At 48.5% G+C, this 20511-nt stretch overlaps 1 protein-coding gene, 1 long non-coding RNA gene and 1 other non-coding gene across 13 annotated transcripts in view; 2 read left to right on the forward strand and 1 right to left on the reverse strand.

Moving 5' to 3' along the window:
• LOC127039341 (zinc finger protein 436-like) overlaps window positions 1–20511 on the reverse strand; it is a 782343-nt gene that overhangs the window by 476666 nt on the left and 285166 nt on the right. The window lies entirely within an intron of this gene.
• The window catches only part of LOC127039472 (uncharacterized), a 591654-nt gene that overhangs the window by 476563 nt on the left and 94580 nt on the right, over window positions 1–20511 (forward strand). The gene's annotated exons all lie outside the window — the stretch shown is intronic.
• Window positions 19507–19580, forward strand: TRNAI-AAU (transfer RNA isoleucine (anticodon AAU)). The gene has a single exon. It is a non-coding gene; the product is annotated as a tRNA-Ile (tRNA).

A 20511-nucleotide genomic window follows, 5' to 3' on the forward strand; every position in this document is an offset into this window, starting at 1 on the left:
AGGGATGGAGTTACTACGGGAGGCTCAGCTAAAGGGGAGGCCGTGGGGGGAGCAAGGGAAGGATGGGATTCATCTAGTAGTTCTGGAATAGCCTGGCATGGCGAGGGGACCTAACCTGTACGGCAATCACCTGAACTGGGAATAAATCCCAATATCCATTTTATCCCACATCCCATGCCTGTTTCAGCGATGCTTAAGAGCATTTTAGCAGTAAATCTTGGGTTAAAGAACTAAGGGTGGAGACAACATGTAATTCGTCCAGCCCAGCCCAGATACTGCTTACTTGTGCCCCGGAGATAAGCCTATGTCCTGGGCCAATTGGCCCAATTTTCATTATGCTGTTGATTTTTGTAAATATTTCAGACAGGAGCGGCACTATTTGCCCCGTCCCGCAAGGAGCCAGTTAAATCCCTCCTTTGGTAGGAGGATGCACCCCAAGTCTATACCAACCCAACCTCAGGAGCAATTGGGGCAGGTAGAAGTGATCTGGAAGTGGGATAAGGGCAGGGCAAATTTGATAGTTCCTAGCCTGGCATTAAGTATGGTCCATCTGAACCCCCTTGGGTTTCTTTTTCCTAGAAGAACCATACCACAACTGCTGGTCATACACTCGGATACTTTTTCAGGAGGCTTTAGGTTTGTTATATGGGAGAGAAAATACTATAACAGGGTACAGGCTATGTTTTGGGTTACTGAAATAGCCTCTAAGTAGAAAAATATTCCCGTGGTTAGACAAGTCCTGTGGGTATATGTTTGGTTATTTACTAGTGGTGTCAGCAGTGAGCTTACAAGTAAGGCTACTAATTGGAAAAATATTCAGAAAATATTACTTTCCCATCCCCATCCCAAGTTCATTAAAGAGGAGAGGTTAAGGAACATTAAAAGTCTCATTTTTAGGTAGTTTTGGCTAGCTTCCACAAGCTATTCTTCGAGATTTCGTAGTCTTAATTCACTTAGCTGTCCAGCAGTGAGGCAGCAAGGGAGAGGTTACTAGCACAATCACCTTGCTTGCTTGGAGCTTGGAGGCTTTATTATGTCCTCAGGTGGAGAGGTTGTTTTCTTAGCAAAGTTCAAAGGCTCAGTGGGTCTGTCAGCAAACAAAGGAGAAGTTACCAGTTCTTTTACCTTGTCCTTCACTCCTGCCGTCCAGAAAGAGCAACAACACCAGAAGGAAAGATAGACCAATCATTAGTCAGAGAAGTCATCACAGTGAGGAACATGGGCAGGTAGTCAATTCTTGGCACTTCACAGCAGTGTTGGTAATTAACAGGATTTGATAAGGGTCTTTCAGTATGGAGCCAGGGCAGTTCCTCGCTGGTGGACCTCCATGTACACCCAGTCTTCTGGTTTCAGCAAGCAGCAGAGCTACTGTATTTAAGAAGACTTAACACATTTTATTAGTGCCTGGCGATAATTATGCATTGTGTCATTTATTAAATAAATGTCCACCTGAGCCAAAGCCAGTAGGGCACTGTTGATAGTTGCACTGGGTGCCCTGGTAGAAATTTTATAAGGGCTGAGTGCGTTGGAAGTGGCCTTGTAAGTGCATTTGGCCATAGTAGATCTGTGAAGCTGCACATAACTTGGTTATAATTTGTCCAGTAAAATTAGGTTTACATTCACTGTTGCTATTTACAAGTATGCCAAAGCTTCACAACTGTTTTGACATAAGCCTTTTTATAAGGAAATATATTACTAAAACTAACACATACTGATAAGAACAGCATTTTGGCATGTTTATAAAGTCAATCTGAATATTTACAAAGGGTCCTCATGGAGTGGGGTGAGCTGCAGGTCTAGTCTGGACTGGTTTTCCACTGTTGTGTGCCAGACAAATAGGGCAAGGATTACAATATTGTTGAGCCATGATTAAAAATTTTGAGGCATACCAATGCCACAACCCTGATGCAATCATCCCTCCTTTTCTCACGCGGGCCAAACCATGGGCCATGCGAGCAAGGTAGGGGAACATAGCCCGGGGCGCAACCAGATGACCATCTGGAGTGCACCACAAGGTGTGGAGAACACCCATTTTTTCCCCATCCGTCCTTCTCCTTTTTAGACGCTGACTCTTGCAATAGTGCCAGGTCATGAGGGGACACAGCTGGAGAAAGAGGTTGCAGCATACAAAGACAAAAAATTTCAAAGGGAAGCCATCAGCTACTGGGTCCAAAGAGGAACTAAAATATGCAACGGGTTTGCGTGAGGACCCCTAGGGCCATCCCCTCCTTTTTTAATGACAATAGAGAGTAAAGGGTTTCTTATAATCAGGGAGGCCCAGTGCCAATGCTCAGGCCAGAACATGCTTAACCTGAGTGAAAGTCTTATTAGCCTTTAATGTCCAAGGGATGGGGTCTGTGACCTTATTTACGGTCAAATCTTGCAATTACAACATTTAAACATTTAAATAAAATTATTTTGCTTAAAATATTTTTTTCTTTACAAATATTCTTGCTGATTGCAGGCAAAACTGAGGAATTACTTAAATTACTCCCCATATTTTTCTGTATTTGTTTTGTAGGCGGATCAAGTTTTAATGGTTCCTATCTGCTATTTGTTACCAAAACAGATTCAAAATCTTTTACCATTCTCCTGGCCTTGACTGCCCTGTTGCAGCCACAACTTTGGATTGTTTTCTTGTTTAGTTTTGTGTTCTGGCAAAAGTATATATATATTTTTTACAACCCAAAACAATACCAATTATTATAAAACAAAAATTATACACACCAAGAGTGCTGATTATTTACAGACATTCTAAAAAAACCAAGATTTTGATTTTTGCAACACCTTCTTTTAACATTTGTACTTAGTTTTACTGCTTAATTTTTTTTCTAATAACTACAGAGTTAACTTTTAACTTTTTTTTTCTCTCTTACTTCCTTAAACCGCGGTTGCCGTTTGTTTGGGCCCGATCCTTTTTTCTTGCTGCATTATTATTATTTTTTTTTATGGGTACAGGCATTGTTTCACTACCAATTTGGCAAGGAGAGCGGGCCTCCCGACCATATCCCCTTCTATCTATCCACGCACACCCATCCACATACACACACCACATCCAGAGGCATCCTGTTCAACGATCAACATTTTTTTTTTCATGTCTGGACTCAACACAATCTTTCCCTGAGGCAACAACAACCCCTCAGCATCAGTGCACTACAAAAGAGAATAATAACAGGGCTACAAACAATAAATAAAATAGGGAGAACAACAGCATAAGCAGCACAATAAAATTCCTTCCTCGGTATAGTTTGAGAGGAGGGATTTAACTATATTTTTGGGAAGTGGTCTTGCTGGGTTCAGGCAAATTTCAGCCAGCTGGGCAGATCCAATGTGCCCAACCTGGTCAGCATGATCGGCTCACAATGCCCACAGGGAGGGAGAGACCTTAACCAACAGTTCCTGTTGCAACGAGGAAGGGCTGGGGTCAGTCTTCTCCTTAGAGTGTTCCTTTAAAAAGCTGCCAGGGCCTTATTGTGAGTGGGATCAGGCATATCCAGATACACACCATTTGGGTACAACAGATTGTACAATTTAATTCACACAACAAAATTTTTTCCTAATGGGTTGACGGGAGAACATGGACTAAGGAGAAATGCATGTCGGTTAGAGAGACAAAAAAAAACCAAAAACGGTACAGAGTGGGGAATGGGAGCATTTCTCACTCCTACTGCAGTCACAACTTTGGAAGAAAGGGGCACAGTGGAGAAATCTTGTGCCCTTAGAGTAGAGCTAGAAGCTCCCGTGTCAACCAAGCAGGGGGTAGGGACACCATTTATTAGGGGGTGGTGGAGCAGGAAGAGGCACTCCCTCCTGCCGTGGGTATTGCCTAGGGGGTCGCGTAGGGCAGTTTTTGATAAGGTGTCCATCCTTTTTACAGTATTTTCTCTGGACTTTTGGGCAATTGGCTTTCCAATGTCCCTTCTGCCCACATAAAAAGCAGGCCGGGGAGTTAGGGTTAGTCAGGGGGTTATTTCCAGTATAGGGTTGGGCTTTAGTTACTGCCTGTTTTGGTCTCCGCCTGGGCCCTTTCCCAGCGGAATCTTGCATAGTCTGGAAATCTTGTATAGTCTGGATTTGTAAGGCCGTAAGCTTAGACTCTGTTTCATCCTTTTTTCTTTCTATATTAATTCTTAACTGTTCTCCCACCTTTGGCAAGAGTTCTTGCACAGAGGCAGCCACTATTGCCTGCGTAGCTGCATGTTCTGCATTTTTAATCCCCAAATACCTTTCAAACACTTGCTTAATATGCTCCATAAAGTCTGCCGGATTTTCTCCCTTATTTTGCTTACAGGCATTTATTTTTGCCCAATCTGTTTTCTTTGGGCATATGGTGAGAACCTCGTTAACTAAGTCAGTTCTTATTTTTCTTGGGTATCTTTTAGACCCCTAACTTGGGATTCCTGACGTCTTTTACCCATTTCATCATGCCATTCAAAATAAGCATCAAACTGTCCCTGTCCTACAGAATTGGCAAGAAGGGCACCCCGGAGGTGCACGATCCTGTCAAGATCAAAACTGCCCTCTACAGGAAATTGCAGTTTTGGGTCATCTCTGGTATACCAATTCCACTTTTGCAAATATTTACATGTCAACGGGACACGGTGCACATACATATAAGCAGCAGGAGTGCCTTTTGGTGGGACAGGAATCCCTTTAGATTGACTAGACCCCATTTTCACTTCAGCCCTCTTCCACACAAGCCACTCATACAAGGGAAACGCTGATCAGGATTACCACGGTTCTAACACCAATGGCATCTTTGCCTGCGCTGAGCAGGGGAAATAGGAGTAGGCTTTCGCCAACCCGCCATACAGCAGGTACCTACAAGGAAGGAGGTAAAGGATGGGACGGGCTTCCTCCCGGAGAACCCGCGGTCCCCACACGCCTGTCGTCAGCCCAGAGCACCAGCCTTAAGCCAACGATGCTTCTGAAGCTACGGACCCAGCGGTACGGTTTTCCTGGGGGCTTCCCTCCTCTCCGAGAAGGGAAGGGAGCTTATGGCTCCAGTGGGCAGAAAAGGGACCCTGCGGTCCTGAAAGGACAGTGCTCGAGGAGCGGTCACAGGGTCATAGGTCATGGAAGGGAAGGGAAAAGGGACGGGGAAACACACAAGCACCCAACAGGCTAGCCGCTTACCAAGGCCTGCCAGCTAGGAAGCTTCACAATCTCTCCACACACATACACAAAGCTCAGCTGTGGGGCTTTCTTTCGAGACACTCCCGGTCACGAGCTTTTGCTTCGCAGGAGGCTCGGGGCATCTTCCCACAGCTGTCACTCACACTGGCCGCTTGGCCCTCACACACACAGACACAGGCACTTTCTTGACACAGGTGTCAAAGCGAAAGACTTTAAAACCCGGATCCCCACCAAACCTAGTAAGAAGGGGACCCCCGATCAATTCCCAGGGCGTACTAGCCCAGGAGCAGATCAGGACTCTCCGGACCGAAAGGAGCATGGTCCGTGGGCTGCCGGTGATACCTTTAAAACCTTTGGAGCCTTTGGAAAGGCTTTATACCTTCGAGACTTACATGACCTGGAAACCTTAGAGAAAGGGCGTCAGGTCTGTCTGATGGCTAAAAGTTCGAACCCAGCTTGTGACTTACCCCAAACCGGAGCCTACAGACCAGTCCTCTGCCAAACCCCGATAGAGGTTTCAAAAGGTCTCTTACCTTTTAGTTGGGCCCTGGGGTTGGAAGGAGACTGTCTGCGGTCCTCCGATCCAGGAGAAGCCCTCTCGTGGGTTCCTGGCCAACGCACCAAATTGTCGTGGAAAATGACCACCACCGTGCTGAGTTGATCAGACAGCCTCAGGCTCCTTTATTGATTAATCAGAGAATACATGCATATGCACGAAGAGACGACAGGTCCCCTAGCAAGGAGTAGGTCGCTCTGCCTTACAGCAGTGATACCTGTGCTTATAAAGCTGAAAACCGCAAATTATCTTATGAGCTTATACGTCCGATGATACCTTTTTTGGTTAATACAATAACATCTTCTAACCATCTGCTAAAAACAATTGCTATTAATATACCAGTTATGAGCTAATTTGCAAGCCTGCTCCTTTGTTACTTCCCCATTTTACAGGTTTTGCGATCATCAGGACATTGACACCTGGTTTTCCACCTACTTGTGGTTACGCTATTGCATGTAGCTCAGGCCTTTTTGAGGAACTTGGGTCCAAAAATACCTATTGGTGTACCTTTGGTCAAATGATCATGAGTTATATTTTACGCCCACACAAGCAACTTAATAAACCATAATAAACTAAAAGCTGTTATAACTTAACAGATTTTCTGGTTCCCGTTTATCCAATTCTAGTTCCTCTTTTTGGGGTCCTGACCACATCTTTTTGCCTCAGCGTGCCCTTTGTACAGAAAAACAAGTTTAGCAGGAGTTAAAACTCTTGCATCTAGCTAAGGGCCTACTCTTACTTTATTCTCAGAAAAAAGCCTGGGGCCTTGGGTAAGGTGGGGTCGGGGGGGTTTCCTTATCAAACTCAAACCCCATATCCACACCCAAACTCCCTCCAAGACGCTGCCCACCACACCCACTCCTGCATCCCAATCCTCTGACTGAGCCCAGACCCTGCACCCAAAGTCTTTCCCAGATCCCAACCCCTCTCCCTCCCACACCCAAACTCCCTCCCAGAGCCTTACACAGGTTTAGGGTGGGGCAGCACTTGGTCCCATTCTAGACACCACCAAAAATTATACAAACCTGCCAGCTCTGTCCAGCCCAACCTTCTGCTGATGCACCTCAGCCCACACCCGTGCAGGGTTTGAAGCTTTCATTGCTTAAATTCCAGGACACTGAGGGATTTCAGCTCCCCTTTGCCCAGAGGGAGCCTTCACCTCACTCCCAACCAGGTTCTTGTCCATGGGATCACTGTAGGGGGGCTGGGTCCCTCTGGGTCTTTTCTCTCTCTAGGACAGGCCAGGGTGCAATAACTGGGGCATCTGAGCACCCAGGACCTTCTGTGGGGCTGCCATTCCCCTTCCCCTTCTGTGGTCCCATCTGTCACTGACTCCAGCCTTTTTTCTATCCATTGTCAGCACCATCTCAAGCCAGCTGCACCCGCCTCAAAAAGGCAGTGTCCCCTGGTGGGGGTAAATCACTGACCTCTCTCCTCTCTGAGCACTGACAGCCCCTCTGTTTCCTTGCCTCTCGGGCTGTGCAGATGGAACCTTTCCCTCCAGTGCTGGAGGATTCGCCCTTCTCATCTACCATTGTCCCAAGCAGCACAGCGGGTGAGAATCTTAAACATAGTGAGGTGACTTAGGAGCAGAAACTCCCCCAGGACCTTCCATGCAATTTTCCCTTGCCCCTCAGTGAGCAGGACTGAAGCTCAGGCATGGAGCCTGGTGGGCCACATCCCCTCTGGGCATGAGCAAAGCAGCAGGGTGAAAAAAAGAGCCTGGAGATACTGAGGATTGAACCCAGGACCTCATACATGCAAAGCATGTGCTTTATCCCTGAGCTACACCTCCACCTTGGGTGGGTCCGTGCTCTGAGGGTCAAACCTGCTCATGGGGAACACTTTGCAGCAGGGCAAGATTCTACACAGCAGAGGAGGCAAGAGAGAGTGCATGCCCTGGACCCAGGGTGCAGCGATACAAGACTCAGCCCTCATACTGCATTGGCTGGGTGCAGGGGTGAAAGTAACTTACAGGACTTACTGGTACTGTGGGAGTCCTGAGGGGGCGTGGCATCATCCAGAAGAGGCGTGGCCTCTCAAGAGTTAAAGGCCCTGGGGCACCAGCTGTGGCTGGGAGACCCAGAGCCTTTAAATCAACCAGGGGCTCCTAGCTGAAGAGGTCGCTGGGAGCCCCCTGGGGCTCATGGGGCAAATTAAAGGGCCTGGGCCTCCGGCCACCAGGAGAACCCCAAGCTTTGCAGGGCTGGGGCAGGGATTTAAAGGGCCCAGAGCTCCTGCCACTGAGGGGAGCAACGAGACCTTTAAATCCCGGCCCCAGCCCGGTCACCAGAGCCGTGGCCGGGATTCAAAGGACTCTGGGCTGCCTGCAGGGGCTGGGAGCTCTGAGCCCTTTAAATCTCAGCTGCAGCTGGGATTTAAAGGGCTCTGGGCTGCCCGCAGCCGCGGGGAGCTCTGAGCCCTTTCATTCCCGGCCCCAACCCGGCCGCCAGACCCCTGGCCATGGGCAGTCCAGAGACCTTTCAATCCCTGCCGTGGACGCCGGTGCGGTCCAACAAGGCGTACTGGCTCTTGCTGGTATGCCATAGCAGACTGGACTGGCTTACTTTCACCTCTGGGTGGGTGGGTGGTGCTGCAATCCCCTGCTAGAAAGTAATGGTGGTGGGGGACTCTGTGAGCAGCTCAACACCCAACCCTGGTGGCAGACGCAGTGTGGGGGACTCCAGGTGTTTCTAGGGTCCACGATTTCCACCTGCCTGTAAAATCCAGCTTTCCCCAGCACATTCACTGCAGTGCAATTGGGTCAGTGTTTCCATGGCTGCACAGCAAAGAATCGCTCCCAGTTTCCTCTCTATCTGCAGCAGGATTAGTCTGTGTCGGTGGTTAATGAGGTGGATCTTGTAGTTTGTTATTCATTCCCCACCTTGATAATTCAGACAGTCCCTTTCCTACTCAAATCCCCAGCACCTCAGTGACCCTGGTAGCAGGGGTTGGGTTTTCCCTGAGGGCCTGAGATTTTCAGGGGTCTTTTTCCCTTCAGCTGGAGTGAACTCAGCTTTTCCCCATCCCACACATTCCATGAAATGACAACAGCAGCATAAAGAAAGAGGGGAGGGAACATCTCATGGCCAGGGCTGGATGTGGCCAGGGCCCACCTGCTTGGCCATTGTTTCCATGGAATTTGGCCACCTGCTTTGCACAAGGGACAGAGAAAGATCTTGCTGTTCCTGTGTCTGTGCAAAGAAAATTGTGCTCCTGTATGAAAGAGAGGTGGGAAATGGCCCCATGATGGGACAATATCCTCAGGATTTAGACCTAAGGACTCAGGTTGAGAACTGATTTAACTCCACTCATCTGGGATTTAACAAATTCCCTTCCACGGAGACACTGGGAACTTGTGACCTTGATCCAGACTCTGCAGCTTCAGGCTGCTTTAACTCCTGGTAAAAACCTGAACTTGATTCCAAGAAGGGAGAGAGGAGAAGCCTGAAGTTGCCTTTCGTCCAAGGCTGGGATCTCCTGGATGGGTAGAAACGTCCTTCCCTGCTACCAGGGGACAGCAGCTACTGGAGACATAGCAGAGCTCAGAGGAAGGGGGATTGTTGAATGCACTTTATGCGAACAGGGCCCCACTAACTCTAAATCCCCCACTCTAGCAGGAACTTAGAAAGTCAGACCTCGGTCAATGGCAGGACTGGGCTTTGAAAAAGAGATTCGTTTTTCCTCCCCGTCATGAGAAAGAAAGTAAGAGCTGGCAGCTCTGGTGCAGAAAACCACTTTTTCCTCTAGCTGCGGAGCTTCCAACCAGGTGCAGACGACTGGTGTCTCCTGAAGGGGGGGGCCACAATGTCAAGGTTCAGCCCCATCCCCTTGAAATCAACAGCCCCCCCAGCTGTGAACAGTGCAGGGAGAGGAAGCAGCAAAGACAGCCTCTCTCCACTCACCCCTGCAGCAGCTGCTGTACAGGGAGGGGGCCTGGCAGCACCACATGATGCAGCAGGCGATAGCTAACCCAGGTGGGGCACATGACCCCACACACGTCCTCTGCAAGTGTTGCCTCTGAAATTAGTAACACTGGTGAGTTCAGGGCACAGCTGCACACCCAGAAGAAAGCCCAGCATGACACGCCCAGGGTGAAGGGGGTGCTAACGCCTGGCATCAAACCAGAAACCTTTAGATCTTCAATCCAATGCACTCCCAGCTGAGCTACTTTGGCAAGGACCAGGCCCACCAGGAAGGCTTAATACATGAGCTGCAGCACATGCTGGAAAGATTTAAATCTGGATGTCACAAAGCAGGAGCCAAGCAGTGGACTTGGCCCGGAGGGGCAGGCTGGGGTTTCCTATATCCCATTCACTCAAGCCAGCACCTGCCCCCTCACAAGCTGTCACTGGCACCCCCAGGTCGGCAAGAAAGGAGCAGCGGTTCTCACTGGAACAACCTCACCCACAGCTCACAGGCTCCTCCCAAGCCTAAAAGGGAAAACCATCTTTCCAGAAAGCAACTGACTAGGACTCATCATTCTCAATAGAACATCTCTCCAGTCAGCAATGGCAAATGCAAGATGGACATCGCTTGCTATTTTAGCACTTGGAAATGTCATCAACTAGTCTCTGGATCTCTCGAATGCTGCGCTTCAGCTCATGGGGGAAAGGCGAGAGAAGCGACCTTTCAGCTAAAGGCCTGGGGTTAACATCCTAACGCTGTCTCCTACAGTAACACTACTTAATACTGGCCAGCCCTGTGCTGGTGACAGTTCCATTGCTAGGTGTTAGTACATTTCAGTTACTGTCAAAATTAAAAAGTTTCTATATGCTTAGAGGAAATGAATTTGTTTTATTTGCTTATATGTGGCATGAATAAATACAGGTTTACAGAACCTAGCCTGCAAATTTAGCATCTTATATGACAGAGAAAGTCATGCATCGAAATCATAAAGTGAGCTACAAATGCAATGAAAAATAAGATATTCAAAATTTAACATGGGGGGGGGCACCAAAGACATGTCTTGCGTGAGGTGCCCTTTGGTCTAGGGGAGGCCCTGTCAGGGAGAACAGGAGTTAGTGTCACATGCCTATTTTCAGGCTGTAATCTGTGGGCACCCTGCTCTGTGGGAGGGATCGTGGTAGCCCAGACTCAGGGCTGGAACAGACCCCTGATTGAGGGGGTGGCTGCATTGTTTACAGCGCTCTGATGTCTCAGACAATGTGTCTCTCCCAAAGCCTCAGATCTGTGTCCCCAGAAGGCTCCTGTGCTGCCGCCGCTCCTTTCACCTTCTACAGCAAGGAGCAGCAGCAAGGGTCAGGGATGAGCCATAGGCACTAGGTGGGGGGCAGAGGCTTCAGGAGCCCAGAGTGTTTGCCTGTCTGGGCATTTTGGCTGAGACCTCAGGGACACATTGTGCGCCAGAATTCCAGGCATCTGTATGAAAGGAGCATAAAGACGTAAGAGCAGCCAGACTGGGTCAGACTGGGTCCATCTCGCCCAGTGTCCTGTCTTCCCATAGTGGCCAAAGCCAGGTGCCCCAGAGAGAATAAACAGAACAGATAATTATCAAGTGATCTATCCCCTGTCACCCACTCCTAGCAAACAGAGATTAGGGACATCTTTCCTGCCCATCCTGGCTCAGAGCATATCCTCCATGAATTGATTTAGCTCTTTTTTTGAGCCCTGTTAGAGTCTTGGCCTTCACAAGATCCTCTGGCAAGGAGTTCCACACGTTGACTGTGCATTGTGTGAAAAAATACTTCTGTTTGTTTGTTTTAAATGTGCTGCCTATTAATTTCACTTGGTGACCCCTAGTTCTTGTGTTATGAGAAGGAATAAGTAACACTTCCTTATTTACTTTCTCCACACCAGTCATGATTTTATAGACCTCTATCATATTTCCCCTTGGTCATCTTTTCTCCAAGCTGAAAGGTCCCAGGCTTATTATTCTCTCTTCATATGGCAGACACTCCATACCCCTTTTCTGAACCTTTTCCAATTCCAATACATCTTTTCTGAGATGGGGTGACCGTATCTGCATGCAGCATTCAAGATGTGGGCGTACCATGGATTTATACAGCGGCAATAAGATTTTCTCTCTTATATTCTATCTCTTTCCTAATGATTCCCAACATTCTGTTCACTTTTTACCGACCACTGCACACTGAGTGGATGTTTGCAGAGAACTATCCACAGTGACTCCGAGATCTCTCACTTGAGTGGCAACAGCTATTTGACATCCCATCGTTTTATATGTAGAGTTGAGATTGTGTTTGCCAATGTGCATCACTTTGCATTTATCAGCATTGAATTTCATCTGCCATTTTGTTGCCCTTTCACCTAGTTTTGTGAAATCTCTTTTTAGCTCTTCACAGGCTGCTTTGGACTTAACTGTCCTCTGTAGTTTTGGATCATCTGCAAATTTTGTCACCTCTCTGTTTAGCAGATCGTTTATCAATATGTTGACTAGTCCTGGCCCCAGTATAGACACCACTAGGTACCAATTTGCATCCTGAAAACTGACCATTTATTCCTACCCTTTGTTTCCCAGCTTTTAAGCAGTTATTGAGCCATGTGAGGAGCTTCCAGAGGTGAAAGTAAGCCAGCATGTTCTGGTATGGGGTACTGGCAAGAGCGGGTACGCTGTGCCAGCCCGGCCTGGCTTTCCCAGTCTGGTGATTTAAAGGGCCCAGGGCTCCCTGCAGTGGCCGGAGCCCCAGGCCCTTTAAATCGCCTCCTGAGCCCCCCTGTCGGAGCCCTGGGACCTTTAAATCACCTCCCAAGCCCTTCTGCTGGAGCCCCCGGGAACAAATCACTGCCATGGATGCTGCTCTCTCCTGCACTACGAACACAGAGCAGGGGCGGTGGGAGCTTCCTTACAGTGGGGCGGGGACACCGTTGTCTGAACTGTGGCGCTCTCATGACACCCCTTCCCCAAGGAACCACACTCACACCACCCCTCCCCCTGAGGCCACATCCACAGAACACCTCTTCCTCCCAAGACTCCACCCTTCCCCCCCCCTCCACCACTTGTCCTAACAGCCGGTAAAGAGTGGTGGGGCCATGACCCCCTAACCCCCTGTTCCAGCACACCTGACAAGAGCTAAGCAGGCCACAGCGTGCATGTGTGACAGAGGCTGCTGTGCTGAGCTGTGCTGAGCTGAGCCAGTGAGGGCTGTGCCCCTCCCCCTTCCTCAGGACTGGTTGCTTGCAGCAGCTGTCTGAACTTAGAGACAGTGTGGGCACACGAGTGACCAACACACTCACTCTTCCCCAACACACACACTCCCTTCTCCCCACACACACAAACACAGACTCACTCACTCTTCCCCCCGCACCCAAACACATTGCAGTTGAAAAGCAGCTGGCAATCTAGTAGGATTCCCATGGAACAATGGGATAGAGAAACCTGCATCATGTGATGCTGTACCAGCCTGTGAGGCATTGCAAACCCTTCCCAAAGCACCTGCAGCCAGTTGCACAGCTACCCACAGTGCACTGCTCTCTGTGGCCATCCAAGATTCTAGCCTGGATGTGCTCTGGTAAGACAAGAGGCATAGTGTGGACATGCAACAGCTGTTTAATTCAAACACTTTAAAGCCACATTATCCAATAGTGTAGATATAGCTTGAGAGCAAGACAAGACCCAACTCTCTTGAAACTAAAGGACCACAACTTCCCCTGTAGTTGACAAGATTTGAACCTGCGGGGGGAAACCCCAATAGATTTCTAGCCCATCACCTTAACCACTCAGCCACAACTACTTGCTCAAGATGGGTCTCTCACTACACTCCAGTTCTGTTCTCATTGAGTGATCAATTCCAGATGTTCCCTCAGACCAGCTTCCACAACACACACACTGCTGTGCCATTGTGTAAGTGTGTCCCTGGCTGAACTGCAAGAATTCCTGCTCATTTCCCTTCTGGTTGGAGCATGAGGAGAGTGTGTTTGTGGTCAATGACGTTCCTGTAGATTGTTGTCCATTTCCTGCCTTGATCATTCAGACAGTTCCTTTACCATCACATCCCCAGCACATCAGGGATTGCAATAGCAGGGGGCAGGTTTTCTCTGGGGCACTGAGATTTGCCAAGGGGTTGGTGGCTCCTTTCTTTCCTTACCCTGGAGTAAACTCGGCTTTTTATTCCATCCTTGATGTTTCCAGGAATAACAAGAGATGACTGAGGAAAGAGGTGGACAGGGCGAGTCTCAGGGGAGGGGCAGAGAGGTGGGGGAAGCAGGAAGACCTTGGGGTAGCGGGTGGAGAGGCACAAGGAGGCTTTCGGGGAGGAGAGGAGCAAACAAAAGGTGGACCAGCAGGCATCAGCCAAAGAGGAAGAGCAGGGGTGGGAAATGGCCAAATGGGAGTGAGGGCAGAGCACAGGTGGGGCCTCAGAGGGAGGAGAATGAGTCAAAGAGGTGGAGTGGGCAGGTCCACCCAGAGGATTCAGAAAGCCTGAGGCAAAACAATTTTGAGGGCCCCTTCCATAAAAAAAAGTTGCAATACTATGTTCTCATGGGATCCCTGCAGGGCCTGGGGTAAATTGCCCCACTTGCCCCCCCCGGGTGACCGTGCCCTCAGCCTCTCCTTGTAAGTCCCCTGCCCCCTAATCATTTTTGTTGCCCTCCCCTAGACTCTCTCCAATTTGTTTCTGTAGTGGGAGGGCAAAAACTGGACACAATGCTCCAGATGTGGCCTCACCAGTGCCAAATAGAGGGGAATAATCACTTCCCTCGATCTGCTGGCAATACTCCTACTCATCCAGCCCAATACAACCAGTTACCCATATTGAATGCAGACCCACCAATATTTGGTCAGTTGGTTACTGTCATTCAGGAGGTTCTTTCCTACCTAGTCATAAAGAATGAAGAGGCTCTAAGCAGAGAGGAGAGAGCTGTTCCGTCCGTGCAGTTAATCCTTCTCCCAGAGAGGTGGTAGCTATGTCACTGGGGGAAGTTATGTGGTGGGTGTGCAAGCTGTGGTGTCTAAATGTATCTATAAGTTTAATCAAACCCAATTTTTAAAAGCACTGTGGTCTGGGAAGAGAACAGGAGATCTCTGAGGCAGGGCCTGTCCTTCAAAATCTTTAAGATCACTGACTTACCCCCACAGCAATCGTGGGGGTATAGCTCAGTGGCAGAGTGTTTGACTGAAGATCAAGTAGTCCTTGGCTCTAATCCCAATGCCCCCTTTTAAACCTCTTCTTTCAACAAAAATAATTACATTTCCATTATGTTGAGGAGTTCCACTGAATAGGGATCCCTGAAATGAATGGAAACACTCAATATTTTCCTGTACAAATGCATAAAAACCTAGCAAACATGTGACTCCACTGAAATCAGTTCCAATCCTCTAAAGGATTAAAGAATCCTTACTGAGGTTGCAGGGAAAAAACCATCCAGATGTGTAGAAAGAATAGTAAATATGGCAGGCGACCAGCTTGGCTTAACAGTGAAATCCTTGCTGATCTTAAATGCAAAAAAGAAGCTTCCAAGAAGTGGAAGATTGGAGAAATGGCCAGGGAGGAGTATAAAAATATTGCTCAGGCATCCAGGAGTGAAATCAGGAAGGCCAAATCACACATGGAGTTGCAGCTAGCAAGAGATGTTAAGACTAACAAGAAGGGTTTCTTCAGGTATGTTAGTAACATGAAGAAAGTCAAGGAAAGTGTGGGCCCCTTACTGAATGAGGGAGGTAACTTAGTGGACAGAGGATGTGGAAAAAGCTAATGTACTCAATGATTTTTTTGCCTCCGTCTTCACAAACAAGGTCAGCTCCCAGATTGCTGCACTGGGCAGCACAGTATGGGGAGGAGGTGACCAGCCCTCTGTGGAGAAAGAAGTGGTTCGGGACTATTTAGAAAAACTGGAGATGAGCACATGTCCATGGGGCCGGATGCGCTGCATCCTAGGGTGCTAAGGGAGTTGGCGGATGTAATTGCAGAGCCATTGGCCATTATCTTTGAAAACTCATGGTGATCGGGGGAGGTCCCGGATGACTGGAAAAAGGCTACTGTAGTGCCTATCTTTAAAAAAGGGAAGAAAGAGGATCCAGGGAACTACAGGCCAGTCAGCCTCACCTCAGTCCCTGGAAAAATCATGGAGCAGGTCCTCAAGGAATCAATTCTGAAGCACTTAGAGGAGAGGAAAGTGATCAGGAACAGTCAGCATGGATTCACCAAGGGCAAGTCATGCCTGACTAACCTAATTGCCTTCTATGAGGCGATAACAGACTCTGTGGATGAGGGGAACGCAGTGGATGTGTTATTCCTTGACTTTAGCAAAGCTTTTGATATGGTCTCCCACAGTATTCTTGCCAGCAAGTTAAAGAAGTATGGGCTGGATGAATGGACTGTAAGATGGATAGTAAGCTGGCTAGATCATCAGGCTCAATGGGCAGTGATCAATGGCTCCATTTCTAGTTGGCAGCCGGTTTCAAGCGCAGTGCCCCAAGGGTTGGTCCTGGGGCTGGTTTTGTTCAATATCTTCATTAATGATCTGGAGGATGGTGTGGATTGCACCCTCAGCAAGTTTGCAGATGACACTAAACTGGGAGGAGTGTTATATATGCTGGAGTGTAGGGATAGGATACAGAGGGACCTAGACAAATTAGAGGACTGGGGCAAAAGAAATCTGGTGAGGTTCAACAAGGACGAGTGCAGAATCCTGCACTTAGGATGGAAGAATCCCATTCACTGCTACAGACTAGGGACCGGATGGCCAGGCAGCAGTTCTGCAGAAAAGGACCTAAGGGTTACAGTGGATTAGAAGCTGGATATAAGTCAGCAGGGTGCCCTTGTTGCCAAGAAGGCTAATGGCATTTTGGGCTGAATAAGTAGGGGCATTGCCAGCAGATCAAGGGATGTGATCATTCCCCTCTATTTGACATTGGTGAGGCTTCATCTGGAGTACTGTGTCCAGTTTTGGGCCCCACACTACAAGAAGGATGTGGAAAAATTGGAAAGAGTCCAGCAGAGGGCAACAAAAATGATTAGGGGTCTGGAGCACATGACTTATGAGGAAAGACTGAGGGAACTGGGCTTGTTTAGTCTGCAGAAGAGAAGACTGAGGGGGGATTTGATAGCTGCTTTCAAGTACCTGAAAGGGAATTCCAAAGAGGATGGATCTAGACTGTTCTCTGTGGTACCTGATGACAGAACAAGGAGTAATGGTCTCAAGTTGCAATGGGGGAGGTTTAGGTTGGATATTAGGGAAAAGCTTTTTCACTAGGAGGGTGGTGAAGCACTGGAATGGGTTACCTAGGGAGGTGGTGGAATCTCCTTCCTTAGAAGTTTTTAAGGTCACCCTTGACAAAGCCGTGGATGGGATGATTTAGTTGGGGATTCGTCCTCCTTTGAGCAGTGGATTGGACTAGATACCTCCTGAGGTCCCTTCCAACCCTGATATTCTATAATTATATGACTAGATGCTCTAATGGTCTCTTCTGGCCATAAAGTCGACGCATTTCTGAAATACCGAGTGTAACATTGGGAACAGCGTCTGATGTTTTCCTGTCTAGCCGGCTTGCTGCCTAGAACGAACGGTCTTTGAGTGGGGTGATTCACAGGGAGTAGCTCAAACCTCCAAAGTGTCTGGCCAGGGAAGGACATTAGCACAGCAAGGGAGGGGTGTGGCAGTGACATCAAAAAGACCTTTTGCAGCACCTCAGACTATTGGTCAAAGGTGATAGGGCGGTGGTGACCTCACAGAGAGATGCTGACATCAGCCAGGCAGGACTGGGGCAAGGGGCCAGGGAAACCTCAGAGACCCCTGTGGCCTTGCTTCAGTAAGTCTCCTTCTCCAAGTCTCTCTTTGAGGACTGAGAGAGTATTCGGGTTCACAGACGTGAGCACCAGGAGGAACCTCTTTCGAGTTTTCTCCTTCTCTTGTAGTGATTTTACTAGAAAACAGCCGTCCGTGTTTAGAAGATAAGAGCCTCCTGGAGGTTTGAAACCTGTTCAGTCTGATCCATCTGGTGACAGCTGAATTCTAGGCATGGAAAACACGAGCTTAAGGAGGCAGAATATTATTCCACACCTGGGATTTTGTCCCTTAGAATCACTGGGGACATTAGGGTTTGTCCTTTCTGTTTCACCGTTTCCTCCATCCATCCCTCCCTCCTTTCTCTTTGTCTCTTGCTTTTCTCCTTTCTCCTGTTCCCCTCCCAACACTAGGAGACGTGTGTGTGTGTGTGTGTTTTTCAAGGGACTGCTCTAGAGCTCTCACTGTGGAGAGTCCAGCCAAATATGTCGGGCTGAAATAGTGCTCAGGCAGTGATCCCCACCAGTGACCTGGGCCATCTTTTGGACTCTCTGGTGAGAACGCTCAGCCTCCCGTTCTCAGTCTCTACGCTGGTTGCCTGAGCAGGGGGTTATTGACAGGGAGGAGACTCAGGTCCTTGTTGGTCTCTTTTAAGACCAAGGAAATAAGTCAGAACCAGTTCTATGTTTGATGAATTTTGCTGCTTCTCTGCATTAATTGTCTCTGAGCAGTTCATGATTCTCTCTAACATTGCAGTTCTCCTCAAATACTTGCTGAATAATTACTGTGCACTGTTGTTGGTCTGGAGCTCCTCTGAGAGCAATTTATTCCGGTCATTGAATGTCTGAAATTCAAGATCCGAAGGTAAATTTGAAAATCAGGGCTCTGGGTTCCTATTCCCAACTCTGCCTCTGACTGGCTGTGTGACCTAAGACAAGTCAATTCTCCTTTCTCAGCCTTAGCTTCTCCCTCTTTCAAGTAGGGATAATAATGATCTGCTCCTACCTACCTCAACACGCTCACCCTTCCCCAACACACACACTGTCTCTCCCCACACACAAGCAGTCTCCACACTGCAGTTGAAAAGCAGCTGGCAATCTAGTAGGAGGCCCCTGGAACAATGGGATAGAGAAACCTCCATCACTGAAAGTGCAGCCATAAAGACAGCACACAGCAGCCTTCCCTAGCAGGGGTTGGAGGTCGAGAAGCGAGATCATCCGAGCTCCCTGCATCCAGGTCACTTTCCTCAGCTGGGCTGCATAGCGGGAGGGCAGAGAGCAGCAGCTTCTGATGCTCCCCTCACAGCACAGCCCAGGTGGGGAAAGTGACCAGGACACATGGAGCACATAGTGCTGCTCCTCGCTCTCCCCAACCATCTGAGGAAGGCAAAAGTAAATCTTGTCTTCATGGGCTGCTCGCAGTGACGTCCTTTTTCTGTGCCACAGCTGAAAAAAACATCCCACACAGAAAAGCAGGAGGCCAAAAAGAAACCTAGCAGCTGCTGAAATAGTTCAGTTGGGAGCGTACTAGACTAACAGGCTCTTCTATCCCCCTTTGTGCAGGGGTGGGATGTTTTCTGAAAGTGCAGCAGTGCCTTTAACTGCCACGAGTCCCTCATTTCAGGCTATGCGGCAGGAAAAGACAGCATGGGCTTCTGCACCGAGTTGGCCCACCTGACCTTTCATTCTTCTCTTGCCCTTTCTCAGCAAGGGAAAGAAAAAGCAGCTCTCCCTCAAGCTGGAGTCACAAGGGCGACGTAAGGATGACTTCCTGAGTGCCGGCTCAAGTCCTCTGCTCTGCCAGCTGACCCATCAAAGGGCTGGCACCACTTTCTCTAGGTTTCCCCATCGGTGTGTGCCAGGCTAGTAACACTTTAGCTCTATCCCTTCACTTTTCCATTATACTAACAAACCCATCTGGATGGGCAGAAGCAACATACAATTTCTTTGTTCACACATATTAATAAGGATGTAAGAGACACATCCTGGCTTGGCCTGCCAGTTCTTCCTTGCAAGTCTTGAGGGAAATGGGGAACATCTGTACTTTGGAATTTGCAGGTGTTGTCCGGGGCCATCAAATAGAACAGTTGCAAATACTTTCTTGAGGCAGGCACCATGGCTTAGCTGGCTAAAGCAGCTGTTTAATAAACAGGAGATCCTGGGTTCAATTCCCAGTGGTGCCTTGTTGTACGGCTTTTGTCTCCTCGCTCATATTTTCCTGTCTTTTTCTGGGAAGCAGAGACCACCTCCCTTGGCAACACAAGTAATTGCTTGCTAAAGAAAAGGCTTCTTTGGCGAGAAGCATTGGAAAGAATGAAATCACAAGCCTGGAGTTGATGAAAAGGCTGCTGTGACTGGTATTAGCATGGTGGTTGCTTTGACTGCAATTGCTGCAACATGAGATTCTGTGTCCCATGTCCTTGTGATTTGCTGGGGATGTCCACACACAGATGTCATGTCACCTTCCTTTTGATTGTCACTGATGAAAAATGGAGCAGCTGGGAGAACAGTCCCAGTCAGCAGCACCGTGGCTAAGCTGGCCAAGGCACCTGCCAGGTAAAGTGGAGGTTAGAGATACAGCTCTCAGTGGTGCTTTGCCAAATGTGTCCGCTCTTCCCACCTTTTGGTCAATCCTTTGAGGAAACAGAGAAGACTGCCTCTGCCTTGCAGTGCAAATGCTTGCAAAAGAAACCGGTCATTTTTTCTGACACGTGTCAGAAGGAGGCACCTAAGAAAGTCATAGTTGCTGGGATTCCCATCTGTGAACACAGGACAGATGAGAATCCCAGCATCTATCCGCATGCCTCCAGCTGTGTGCCCAGGGTCAGCTATAGCTGTGATTGGCTGATGGAGGGATGGGTTGGAGCAGCTGGACAGAACTGTGCTGTGCTACACAGAGAGGTGCATGTGAAACTTGGGAGGCCAATTCTGCCTCATTTCCATGCTGAGTGTTGTAGGCTTTGTCAGTAAAGCTGCCCAAGGATGTGTTCTTGCCATGGGGGTTGTCAGCACTCTGGGGGCATATGTTTGCGTGAACTGTGGGGCTTAGTGAGGGGTAAGTGAAGGCAGTGACTCATAAGGAAAACTCAGGTTAAGGGCAAGGGTTTGGTAACA

This window comes from Gopherus flavomarginatus, chromosome 23, assembly GCF_025201925.1.
Source record: "Gopherus flavomarginatus isolate rGopFla2 chromosome 23, rGopFla2.mat.asm, whole genome shotgun sequence".
Classification (NCBI taxonomy): domain Eukaryota; kingdom Metazoa; phylum Chordata; order Testudines; family Testudinidae; genus Gopherus; species Gopherus flavomarginatus.